Source organism: Zosterops lateralis (genome assembly GCF_965231275.1).
Source record: "Zosterops lateralis genome assembly, chromosome: 2".
NCBI classification, from domain to species: Eukaryota; Metazoa; Chordata; class Aves; order Passeriformes; family Zosteropidae; genus Zosterops; species Zosterops lateralis.
Window position 1 is genome coordinate 20,419,158 of NC_139763.1, and position 13,237 is coordinate 20,432,394.

General features: G+C 39.1%; 1 protein-coding gene across 3 annotated transcripts in view; it reads left to right on the plus strand.

Annotated features, from left to right (window-relative positions):
- The window catches only part of MID1 (midline 1), a 241,068-nt gene that overhangs the window by 80,057 nt on the left and 147,774 nt on the right, over positions 1-13,237 (plus strand). Inside the window, exon 1 of one of the 3 annotated variants that reach the window (XM_083855463.1) lies at positions 460-481. The exons of the other annotated variants lie outside the window; for them this stretch is intronic. The gene's annotated coding sequence lies outside the window, so the exon portion shown is untranslated. Of the gene's footprint in view, positions 1-459; positions 482-13,237 lie in introns of those variants that run through there. 3 annotated transcript variants of the gene reach the window in all.

Consider the following 13,237-nt stretch of genomic DNA (forward strand, 5'->3'; position numbering starts at 1 on the left):
CAGGAAATTGCCACTTTTGTAGTCTGGGTGGAATAGCTTGGATGCAATCAGGGGGTTTCTTGCTGTTTATTCTCTGCCTTACAGTACACAGGATAACGGGAGGTATTCTTAATTATCATAATAATAAGGTTACATACCTGCAAGCATCCATACAGACATGCACACACTACTGTTACAACTCTTATATTTGATTATTTAACAGCTCTACTTTAATTGATCTGTTGGACTGCTTTCTTGCTTGCTTCCTTCCTTGCTTTTTATACGTATATATTTATAACTCTGTTAACATATCCTTTCTGCTTGTTACCCTTTTTAGGTGGGGTTGAAGGCTATCAATACTGCTGCTGCAGGACCCTGTTTTTTTAACCATGCTGTAACTGGGGCCCATTTTGCCTCATTAACTCACCCAGGACTCCCTATTAATCTGTCATTTTTCACTTTGGTGTTGCAGTGGGAGCTGAAATGAAAATGAAATGAAGAGGTATGATAAGAAGCCCAGAGATTTCTAAACTGCAGTGTTTTAGTTAGAGTTAAGGGAACAACTGCCTTACTTTTCAGATCATGCCAGCAGTCACAGGCAAAAGCCATCTCATGAAGGACTAAGTGGAGTGGGGTCAGGGTGCTGCTCCAAGGGGAAGCATTGGGAGAAAAAGAAAAGCTGAAAGGAGGTCAAGACAAGACTTCTGGGAAAAGGGATTTCTTGTCTGCTCCAGCTGCTGAGTGAAGTGGCATGAAGGGCTGAGGTGTGGGACCCAGCTGGGAAGGAGCAGCTTTCCCTGGGCACAGCTGCCCTTCTTTGCTCCTGTGGGGCACCCACTGGCACCCATCACCTCCTGGCAAACCAGGCAGCAAGGCCAAAGTTGCTCTCCTGCCCCCACCATCTGGCTGCTTCCCTTATGTGCCTAGGGCTGACTGTCATGGTTCATGTGCTCTGTGTAATACTGGCATAAAAAAGTAAAAATGCAACCCCCAGAAATGTATGCACACATCTGGTTACACAGAAGAATTTGTCAGTAATGGGCTGCAGGTTAGGTCAGCAGGGCAGGTAATGAATGTCTTAAAATGCTGATAACATTGACTGTACAATTAACTGCTTTTTCCAAAAGGCAATGCATTCAGGATCAGTGTGGTCACTGTCTTTTTGATACCTTCCAAACAGCAAACAGGTGTAGGAAACAGGATAGTTTGTGGGTTTTCTTCAGAAACAAAGATTTCTGTAGTCACTTCCACTTAAAGAGATTGCAAAGCCTGAGTTAAAACTGATGAATGCCATGGAGTCAGCAGGCTGTTTAAAGCAATAGGTATTTAACCTGAGAGTTAGCATGCTTTGCACAACCTCCTCTGCCAAGGAAGGGAGCTTGCAGCAGCCCTGTTGGCTATCACAAGACACATATTATCCCTTCCAGGGGCTATCTGCCTAGGCTGGCATATGCACAAAATGAGGTCTTTTCTTACCTGTAGAGGAGAGCCAGCTTTCAAAAAGCATTAACCTCCTTCCAGAGTCCACCTCTTTCACGATCATAATATTTTAGGTTAAAAATCATAACATGTTAAAGACAATTCTGCATGCCTTTTTTCTAGCCTCTGGCTTTCAAATTGTAGGGGTTATATTCAGGTCAGACTGTCAGCTCTCTCCCTGTAACAGTCTAAAGGCTAAATCCCTTTTAAAAAAGAAAATAAATCTTCAGTTCTCACATAATGACTTGGTATCTGGAGCTGAGGCTTCCCAGAAAAGATCAAATAGCCTAAGCCTTGTGACAGAACTGTAAGGAATGGCAACGCCTCATTATCCCATAGAGTAACATCTCAGTTATAGTAGCCTTTGAATGTTCTCTGAGACAGATGACCAAGAGTATATATAGTCCCAGTGACAGGAGATGGTACTGCTCCTATGCTCTGTATGTTGGGGATTGTTTGTACTCCAGATTTCTGTATTGTTATAGCTGCTCACTCAAGCATTGCATGGGGTTAATTCAATGGTTGTGGCATGTAAAATGGTAACAAGATGTGAGATACTGTTCAAAAATTAATGGCTCATGGCCACAGATGGGACCAAAATTGGTTATGAGTGGCTGCTTGGCATTAAACTCCTGGAAAAATTGAGAATAGAGATGAAAGGACAATAAGTGAACAGCTTGTTCTTCCTCGGTGATCCTCCTTGAAAAGAGAGCAGGACCCTTGTCCCATTTGGACCCAAGCATGAACTCAGCTCAGCCTGTACACTCTTCTCCAGCAGCTGCAGCTGTGTTGGAGCAACCTCAGTGCCTGTGCTAATGGGATAAAAGCATTTCCATGTGCTCTTTTCATTCACAAAGCACGTGTCCCTCCCCATGGCCTCCAGTGTATCCTCATTCTCTTGAACTGGACTCAAATATTAAAGCCTGCTATGTTTAATTATTGCTAAGTCTGGGAGGAAATAAAATCTTACAGCCATTTTAACCTGTTTCAAGACAGGCAGGTGAAGTCACAAATGTGCAATGAGTAACAGGAAATTCAGAAGACATCAGAAAGCAGAAATGTGCTCTGAAGACAGTGACCATAAAATTTACATGCTCTTCTTAGCCATGTGTGTAGGTTCTGCAGGTCCTGCCCTGATGAGTATCATTCCTCAGCAAGGATCTCTCAGTCAGAACTTGAGAAGGGCATATTTGTCTCAAGGTGTGGCGTGGTAACACTCTGAAGAGGTTATAAACCAACCCATGAGCAGGTAGATGTCTACTGGGAGAATTTTGTCCTAAAAATTTTTAAATCTTCATGATTTCCATTCAAGTCAAACAGAAGAGCTTGGGTTCAACCCTTTTACCTACTATATGCAAAATAATATTTTTATTTTTGCTTGAGAGTATAGAATGAAATGCATGTGAGAAAGTTTTCCCCTTACATATACCCCTGCTATCCTTCTGCTGTGCTTCTCCCACAAGTTTGTGATTTTGGGGAAATACTGCATTATGCATAAACCAAACAGTGGACATTACTCTTTGATTCAAATAGAGCTTTTTGTACGTGTATACACATTTTAACAAAAGTATGTCTTACAAAAGCCATTGCTTTCTTCAGGTGATGCTGTAGCAAAACAGCACCAAAACAAGAAGAAAACCATTCAGGCTACACTGAGGGTCAGTGCAAAGAAAACACTACTGAAATGTAGCTGTTCTTATGGGAGGGCTGAAGAAATAAGTGCATTTCCTTCAAATCGAAGTTCATTGAACTTGGTTGACAATTTAGCATCATTCTCTCTTCTCCCATTAGAATATCCCTGATTATATCTGGCAGCCACAGCAGCAGCAGACAAGCTCCACTATGCTGTGGCTTTGGGGTTTTTTTAAGTGTTTACATATTTGTTGAGAAGCAAACAATTCAAATAGAAACCATGGCTTACTTTCAGTTTTGCACTTGAACTACATGCTTTTTGACATTGCCTTTTGTTTATTAATGAATCATTCCAGTTTTCTTCTGATTCATAATCACATTACTCTTTCTTCTTGCATGAAATTTTCTTGTGAAGGTTTAAAGACTTGTTTCCACTAGAAACCCCTCCTTTTTGTTTCTAAAGAAAGACTTTTTTTTAAAGTCCTTTATACTACACAGGAAAAAAATTACTAAGAGATTGGAGAGATATTTCTTGGAAGAGGATGTAAAAAAGCATATATTATGTTTTGTGGAGGATGATACACCTAGTGATATAGTTGGAAGATCTTAATCACTGTTTTTTTCACATGGAGATGAAACTGTTTGCTAATTCCTGTTGACAGTATGTGTTGATGATGCTAGGCTTCTAGCCTGAGCTCTGGCAAATGATGATAAATTCCAGACTCTAATCAAACATCTTTCAGAAACATTAACATTTGCTAAATAAACATATTTTTCTTTTCTCTATTGCATGTAATGGATGTTTTAACATTGTTTGCCAGTCTTTTTATAAAACATAACAGATGGCCACTGCTTCTAATGAAATAATTATATTACTTAACCCTTTCCTTGGGAAAGAAAAGGCTTGGGCTTGCAAAACTGCCATCATATTTTTAATAAATGACCCTGATGACAAAGCCAAGAAAGTTTTTGGTTGAAAACTCTATTGCCAGTTGGCTCTGTTAGAGACAGCTCTCAGAGTGATGCGGTAGATCTATGCTGCACTCAGAGACAGATCTTGGGAGTGGTCAGGAACACCCTCTTCTTGATCTAGTTGATGATACAATTGCTTGAAGAATTTTATGTCAATATCCCCTTTGTGTCCTGTTTGTGTGTTCTTGGTGACATGCTAAGGCAGCTGGCTGAGTATTATAGAGGTACTAAACTGGCAGGTACATTTGTGTATGCAAGGAGCTGTGTGTGGTGTAAAGTGGTCTCTAAAATAGGTAAAGTTCAGGCTCCCATGTCCAGTGTTTGTGAAACACTGGCTGGTGAGGTTAGTCTGCTCTCTGAAGTCAATATTCATCCTGTTGAGAACCTAAACGCTATCAGAGCAGATACACTGGGAGTATTCAGGAGTATTCTGGCAAGATGGAGTCTTTTTCAGCGTGCTGCTGTGTATGCATGTGAATGGCAGAGTGAGAACAGACTCCTCAGATTCAGAACACACTTGATTCCTAAACATTTCGAGAAAGTATTTGGCCTTTGACATTGATGACATACCAGAGATTGCTAATAATAGCATGCCTGAACTTTTGTTAGAAAAATAAGCACATCCCTCAGCAATTCCCACACTCCTAGGTTAAATCACCACAATATCATATTAATGCCAGGGCTGACGAGATACAGAGAAATATTAAAACCTCAGTTGAATAAAATTTGTTCTCATTTGAGAGGTCTTTTTCATGAGACTGTAAATAAGAACAATATGATATCAGCTAATCATTCATCAGCACCATTGATCTTGGACACACGTGGGGGTGGCAGGATGCTCTTATCCCTCTCTCTTGCCCAAAGCTGCTAAAGTTCTGCTGAGTTATTATGGCAAATGAAGTTTCAGTCACTACCCTTAAAATAAAGGAAGTGTTAGCAGGAGGAAGAGTTAACTGAATTAAGATAGAGCAATTCCTAAGAGGAAATATTTTGAATGCATGAGCTTGGAGAGGAAGTTTCATCTGAAGGTTAAGCTGTATTGTTTTTTGCATTGGGCAGGAAGAGTTGGTAAGATCAATAAATCTATCTCCAAGAGGAGGTCAAACTTGGATATATACTTTTAGGTTTACATGTTTTCCAAACACAATGATAAGGACTCAACCTGTACACATCCACAAATAATATGGAAATGGTTATTCACAAAGGTGGAAATAGGGGGATATATGCCAAAATTTTATAGTATTTACTATTTCCATAGCTAGGAAGAAATGAGGAATAGAAATCTGTGAATGCAGATAGGGAAAAAAGTTTGTTTCATTACGAGGAGACCTGGTTTTAGCATGGATCTTGGAGGATGTAATAATTAGTGGAATAATATTGTTTCCAGTGAGTCATTATATATGATAGCTGCCCTGGTATTGAACACGTTTCTCACATTTCATGTCTGGACATGACATTCAAAACTTGGTTTTTTTCTGATACAAAAATTCAGTGTTTGTATTTGCTGCTTACTTCCTTTGAAGGGGGGGGGCGGGAAATAAGTACATGTTAAATTAGGAAAGCAGAAGGAATATGAAAATGAGCAAGATGGATTGATATCCATACATTTCAAGTGAATAGTTTGAATTACCCCAAGGTTTACTTGCTGGTGTTTTTATTCCCCCCTCATGCTGGCTGTCAGGATATTCTGTTGCTATAGGCTAGTGTGGAACACTCTCTGCATTGATGGTCAGAGTTCAGTGATTTAATTTCATTTTCACAGGCAGAAAGCTGGTCCTTAACAAAAACCTTTTGTGTCCCAAGGGGGTAGGCATATGCTGGGAAGAAAATACATCACAAATTTCAAGTATGCAAACTTGTGGCCCTTCAAGACTCTAAGTACAGAGGAATTACAACACAGAGACTTCATGGTGATAGTAAAGCTGAGGCATAAAGTAACATAGCAACTCCTGGAATGCAGCAATAGCGGGTTTCCTCCACAGCCATTAAATCTAAGTGAAAAGGAGTTGTTGGTTTGGACCTATGCTGTCTTCTCTTTGTCTGGAGAAATCAGCTTTAAGCATCAGAGAAGTTTAGAAATGGAGTTTATGTCACCTTAGGAGGAAGTGGATCTTATAGTGTTATAGATTATAAGAACTGCCTGTTGTATATGGTTTTTAAAAATGTATTTTATAATTTTGAGCTGTGTTTTGAGCTGAAGCTTAGCTGAGAAGTAACCAGAAAACTGTTCAGATTTTCCCTGCAAATGGAAAGTTGGTGCGGTTTCTACAAGAACCTGGTGTCACAGCTGCCTCGCAGAGAGGTTCCTGCCGCTCCCTGAGCCACTGGGTACTGGAGCAGTGCGGGCTGTGCTCAGCCTGGTGGGCCACAGGGACAGGGACAGGCACAGGGACAGGGACAGGGAAAGGGACAGGGACAGGGACAGGGAGCGGCGGCACCGGGGCTCTGCCGCCGGTCCCTTCGTGTGTATGCACGAGTCTGGGATTCATGAGCTGGTTGTTCCATTTTAACATAGATGTGGCTGTTCTCAAGCACTGGGACAGGGAAGTGGTGGAGTCACCATCCCTGGAGCTATTTAAAAGTGCATGTGAGTGCCTACCCTGCACAGGGACATGGTTTAATGCTGGACTTGGCAGTGTTGGGTTCATAGCTGGACTCGATCTTAAAGGTATTTTCCAATTTAAATGATTCTATGCTTGTAGTTTTTTATCTTCCCATCTCTTGGTAATTTATCACCCCATCTTTAAATAAACCTTTTCATGTTTATTCCTGCACTTATCCTGTAAGTGCCACAACTACCCAAATACTGACACCAGTGACAGAATCATTATGATAGATGATGTCTGTCTTGGTAAAGAGGGTCAGCTGCAGGTGTGAACTGATTTCCTTAAAATTGCTAAGCCTTCTGCCAGATGACTTCATCACGACCTTCAAACTTCCCAGGTCAGATTTGGTTTGTGCTGAAGAACAAGGAGGCAACAAAAGCCTTTTTTACATTTCAGAAAGGAGCCCAAATACAGAGTGAGCATGGATGGGTTTATTTTGTAGGTAACAGAAGTGGTGATTGTAGAACAAGCATGACAATTTTACTTCAGCTAACTACAGTACAAAAACACCTCTTGCTGAATGCTTATTATTGTATTTGCAGACTGGCTTCATATGTGCCACATGTGCTTACTGTTGTTGGGTTGTGATTTCAAGCTTTTATGAAGTGATAAGCCACATATTAATAGTTTTAACAGAAGGTTTTCTAGTTGTTAACATGGTAACACCTTGCAAGAACAACATGTTATGTCCATTTTTCTTTCCAGAAAAATGCAGCATTCTGCACTTCAAAACACATAAAGAAAGTGTCTATGTAGTACTTAGATCTGGTCAATATATTATCTTCCATGAATTTCTACCCTGTTGCTCAGACCAGCTATAAAAATTTTCTGCCTCAGACTGCAAAATATTAATTCATTTCCCAGGAATTTCTTTGGATACAAGCTGTGAAAGCAGATCTGGAAGTTGCAAGCACATTTGCTCTTGCTCAATCTTTCTCCAAACTGAACTGATTACTAACACTATTATAGTAGCAGGTGTTCAAATATATCCAACTAAGTTATTAGCCAAGCTTGAAGGATTCTTTTTGTTTTCTCTGACCACAGTCAGGTTATCAGTTGCACATGGATGTAATCCTACTCATATTTACCTCAGTAAAAATTGGGCCATTTTAAAAAGAAGTGTGTTTCATAGTAGCAGGGTTCCATCCTATGACTGTATCAGATGTCAATGGAAATTTTCAAAATGAGGTAGCTGGTACATAATGATCACAGTGACACAAAGAAAGTCAAAACATTGGTGTTTTGATGATAATAAAAATTAGGAAATCTTATGTTTATTTACATTCTATATATGCTAATAAACCAAGTCAAATTAAAATAAGTTACTGTGTTAAAACTTTCCATTATTTCATCATGAAGAGTACAAACAAGTATAAAAATTTGAAATTTGGTGCCTTTACAGTAAGTCCATTCAACCTGCCCTTTTAAGTAGGCAGTCCACAAAAGCATTTGCCTATGAGTAATATGGTAAACGGTGATTTGATGTGACACATTTTCTCCCCAATTTGCATACTTGGTAATAGACTTCCTAAATATCATCTTCAGATTCACTGGCAAAAATGTTACCCATCTGAAAGAAACTCTGGATGAAATGTTGGTGATGGGACAATCCTGGGTCTGTGTCCAAATCTGAGACAAAGAGTTCAGACCATTAAAAGCTATATGGTCTATTGCCATGCTAATGTTTAGTTCTTTGTTTAGTGCAGACTTTTAAACTTGTTTCCATGACTCATTAAATCCTCTAAAATAAAAGTTCTCACAATTCTAGTACAGTGGAGCAGTTATTTTTGGACTAAATTATAAACAAGCTAGATAATGAGCTACCTAACTTGTCCCCTTTTTCTGAAGAAGGAAAGTGGTTAGTGACCTCCTTCCTCTAAACAGTATTAAAATCCACTATATTTTATAGATAAAAGAGTGGAAAGTCTATGAAAAACTGAAAATGGTGCATAAGTAAATGCCTGTTGGGCAACTAATATTTTAAATAACAAGTGAGAATATGTATTTTGTGAACCTATTAAGTATGCAGCTTAAGAGAATGTTGTAACCATAGCAACCTCTTATCACCTGTTTGAGACGCTGCAACATCTCCATGAAATGTGCATCAATGCCCTGCTAATATTTGTAAAATGCTGATAATATTTGCCCTTGGAAATGGTCACACTGAAACACAAATGCATAAAAATGCCTGAGATGCAAGATCACCTATCTACTGCCTGATTTTCCTTGCCCTTCTACTTTATTTTTATATATCAGTTTGATTTATCAAAACTGAAAGATTAATGGGTTCAAGAAGCCACTGGAGGGAGCAGGGTGGTGGACACACATCACTGCTCACCTACAGCATGCCTGTAATCACCACTCTCAGTTAAGTGTGCTGGAAGCTTCAGTGGTTTATGGTGGCCAAACAAACCCTACATAAAGGGAAAAGTCTCCCAAAAGGATTGAACATGAGAACTCACAGGCAGACACCCAAAATAAAGCAAGTACAGATCCCCTCCTTGCAGCAGTTATCAGTCTAAAAAGACTGTGAGTTGTGCCATTTACTTTATTTGCAGAATTTCAAATCACATAAAGCTGTAACAATAATGATTTTTCTGAATGTATAGTCAGCTTCTCTTGTTTTAGATGTTGCATTTCAGATGATCTCCCTTCTTTATCAGCTTTGAAGCTGAAAGTGGTCAGAGCTTTACACTTCTAAGGTCTAATACGAGAATATGGCAGATGAATTTTTCTGTGGAGTTATTTCTGTGCCCCACAGCCTTTGGGAATAATGATGCTGGGTTGGCCTGGAGAGGTCCCCTGCTGAAGTGTCACCTTTTCCCAAAGGTCTCTGTGCTTTGTCCTTTTCTGTGGTGTACTATGTTTTTCCACACAAATACTTAGAGAAGCAGGTAGTCCCAGTGAATTACCAGTTCCTGTGATAAAGGAAATATGGAAATTGTGTTTAAATCACAAGTCTTTAATTTTTGGATCCTTAGTATGATTCTTTTTTCCCTCTCACTTCAGTGTGAAGTGCAGTACACTGTATATATGTGCTTCCAGTCTGAGTAGACATGCAGAAGAAGGAAAGCAAAATCAGTTGTTGCCAAGTGATTTGGTAATTGAGCAACACGACTGCACAAGTCAGCCTAACTCCTCTGTATGTGCTGAGGGGTCCTCCTGTCTCATTTTACTCTGCAGCATCATATAGTATCAAGTTATTAGTTGTTAATTTGAGGTGGTAGATGGGAAACTGAGAGCACCAAAAGCTTGGATTGCTGAAAATAACAGGGTATTCAGGACATCACTGCGAATTCCCATTGACATAAAGGACCTTCTTTGTGCCCAAGAGATGTGAAAAAGGCTTTATGAAATGAGTGTTAGGACCTTTGCATATCATTGCAGTTTTATAGTGAATTACAGCAAAATCACAGCTAAGGGAGATGTCTGAACAAGAAAGAGAGAGAGTATGAGCATATGTGACAGTGTGGCCCTAGGGATCAAAATCTGCATGAAATAGTTTTGTAGGCATGTATTAACCTTCACTGGGCTGATGTGCAGCAGCAGCTACTTCTGTGCTTTTTTTTTCTCTGCTGTTGGTGTAAAAAAGTGATGTTGGAGAATGTGTTGCAGGCAGGGGTTATAATGGTTGAGTCTCCCTGTAAATAAGCATGCTTATTAAATAAGACACTCTTGACAGTATCTTCCAATTTCAGCATTGAAATGATAAAAGCATAACTTGTGAAAATAAGAGATGCAAAAATTAATGCCTAATAGTGAGCATTTTATTTCTGTGTTGAGCCTCACTTTCCACAAGTCTTACCTGAATCAGGTTTTCTGGGTTACTTCAGATTTTTTGAGTATATGTTTATCACCAACTATGAAAACATAGTGTTCATGGACCAGTCTGCTTTATTTTTATTATTTATTTTAGTTTTGGTGGTGTTTTTTTTTGTTGTGGTGGTGGTGGTTTTTTTGTGGGTTTTTTTTTTTTTTTTTTTTTTTTTTTTTTGGTTTGGTTTGGGTTTTTTGTTGTTGTTGTTTTTTGGGGTTTTTTTTAGGGCATCTTATAAAATGAGAATTAAAGGTTTGGACTATAAAAGTGGTTTGCTTGGAACCTGGAGAAGTGCATTATCTTTGCAGTCATTGTCTTTTACTGCCAGTGCCATGTAATGAAAAGGGAGGACTGAATAGGTGACACCTCTGGAAATGTGAGCTAAAGAAAGTAAAAATTCTTTTAGAGACCGGTAAACCTACACTATATATTCCTCTTAGTAAAAGAAACAAGGTATGGGGACTCATGAAAGTACCATCTGAAAATGGTTTAATAGTTAAAAAAGGACTGCTGGACACAGATAGAAGCGTGAGACCCAACCAGACCACTCCTCCCAGGGCAGTCCCAGTGAGCCTATTTATAAACACCCCATTTCAAAACCCTTCTTAGCTGGTTTTAAGCAGTGCTCCTGGTGAGAAAAAACATTAATGTGATAAGCAAAGACTTTCTGAAACTGTCTCCAACTTAATTTCTGTGACTAATGCTTCGTGATATCTGCCTACATCCTTGAATTGCTTAATTTAAAATCCTCTCATAAGAAGGTTCTTTTGAGTTTCTTTTGAATTCTTTGCCTGTTTTTCTCATTTGAAATTAGAGGAATGTGGTGGTTTTGGTGTTAACCTTCCCACATAAATATATTACATGGTCAGTACCAAGGGTTTCTCTGAAGCAATGGGAAGGTGTAGTAATCTGATATTTCATAGGTAATCTGACCTTGATGGCAACCCCAGTGAACTTCAGAAGCTTATGAGTCAAATCATGAGTCACATATGTTAGCAAATTCTCAGTTGTATAAAGCTTTTTTCCTGGCTAGAGTTTAAGGATTTGGGATGTGGGTTAAGGTTTTTGCTGCCATTCCCCAGCCCACCCCCTACAACCTCATCTCACTACCAACATTGCAACCACTGGTATCCTGAGTAAGGAAATATTCTGTTCAGTTGTAGAGAAGAACATCTGAAGACTCAGTTCTTTTCCACTGAGAAAGGCCAAGCATATACCTTAAGTTTTTCTTTAAGAATTTGAACATATTTCTCTACACATTCATGGATGTCTACATGCACACACATACACAGACACAAATATTTTTCTAGAAATAATTTCAGTAGTATTTTTGTTGTCTTGTCTGGTTAATACTAACTTTTGCATTCTAACTGCTTAGATTTAGTCCAGAAACTTGTAGTTACATCTACAAAGATTAGTCTTTTTGTGTCTTTCATTCCTGCTCATAAGCAGAGCCTGTGCTGCCCTGATTATAGTAATGTTCAAAGATGTTTTAGCATTTATAGATTTATTCTCTCCTTTATTATCCTCAGCAGTATAAAGACAGCTTGAATATGCACTCTGAGAATTCCAGTGAAGGAGATGAAACACCTTGAGCCTCGGGCACAAGTAATTTTCAGGCTGCAGTTCATATTTCCAGTGTTTAAGACATGATTCTGAGTCATGTCACTTTCACAAGTTTTCCATGTGACCCCCTTGCTGCATAGCTGACAGGTAACTTTCGTATCTCCTGTTCCAACAAGCTGACTGTTTCACAGAAGCCGGTCTTCCATCAGGCAGGGGGCTGGCATGGGTAGCCAGGACACTGCAAAAAAGAGAAAAGTCAGAATTCCCTACAAAAATATTCTCAGGAATTTCAACTGCAAAAAGTAATCTTATTAAATTAAGTTTCATGAGATAGTGCAGACTTCTGCAGACTTCTGGCAAGCTTTTATGACTAGAGAAATGAAATAACAATATTTTAGTCTGAGTTGAACTTTTAGACAACTTTGGCTCCATTGATCTTAGCTGAAATACCTGATTTGAAGTCAGCAAAATATTGGTTGGTTGTCTTTTCAGTGGCAGTTGGCTTCCTGGGATTTTAAAAGAGATATCTGAGCTAACTTTTTTACTTCTGTATGACCAAAACTGTCTAGTGTCACTCCAGGGAAATACAGCAAAACATTGAAATATCAAATGTTTTCTAAGAACAAGAAATATGAGGAATTAAAAACTATGCAGAAATATCCCAGTTCTTCATGTTAATGCCTTGTCCCAGCTGAGATTTTGAAAAGATGTAATAGCACCAACATTTCTTCTTTTTTGGAAAGTTTTGCAAGACAGAGTCACTCTCTCTATAATTCTTCCTGGACACGGCATAGTCTCGACAGTGCTTAGAGTTTCTCACTTCTGGCACACTCGTGTGTGGCATATGATATGTCTGACCTGTTGTATGCAGGTCGAAGAAAACTGTTTTAGAGCAGAGTGGCTTAATAATGAGTGTTACATGGGGTTTTTTGCCAAACCTGTGGTTTAGGGGCTTTGATTTTGAAAGGAAGGATTTGCATGGTTTGATGATCTCAGCTAACATGAAGATAATAGGGATTTGAGTAGATGCCTACTTGCTTCAAGTGACAATTTATCAGTTTAGGCTTTTACTTGTTTTAGTGAAACTGTGGCCAGATGACTCTCCCTTGAACCTATGTGATCATATGTTTCGATATATCTTCTGGAATAGGAGAAAAATACTGATTTTGACAGATACTGTTCAATG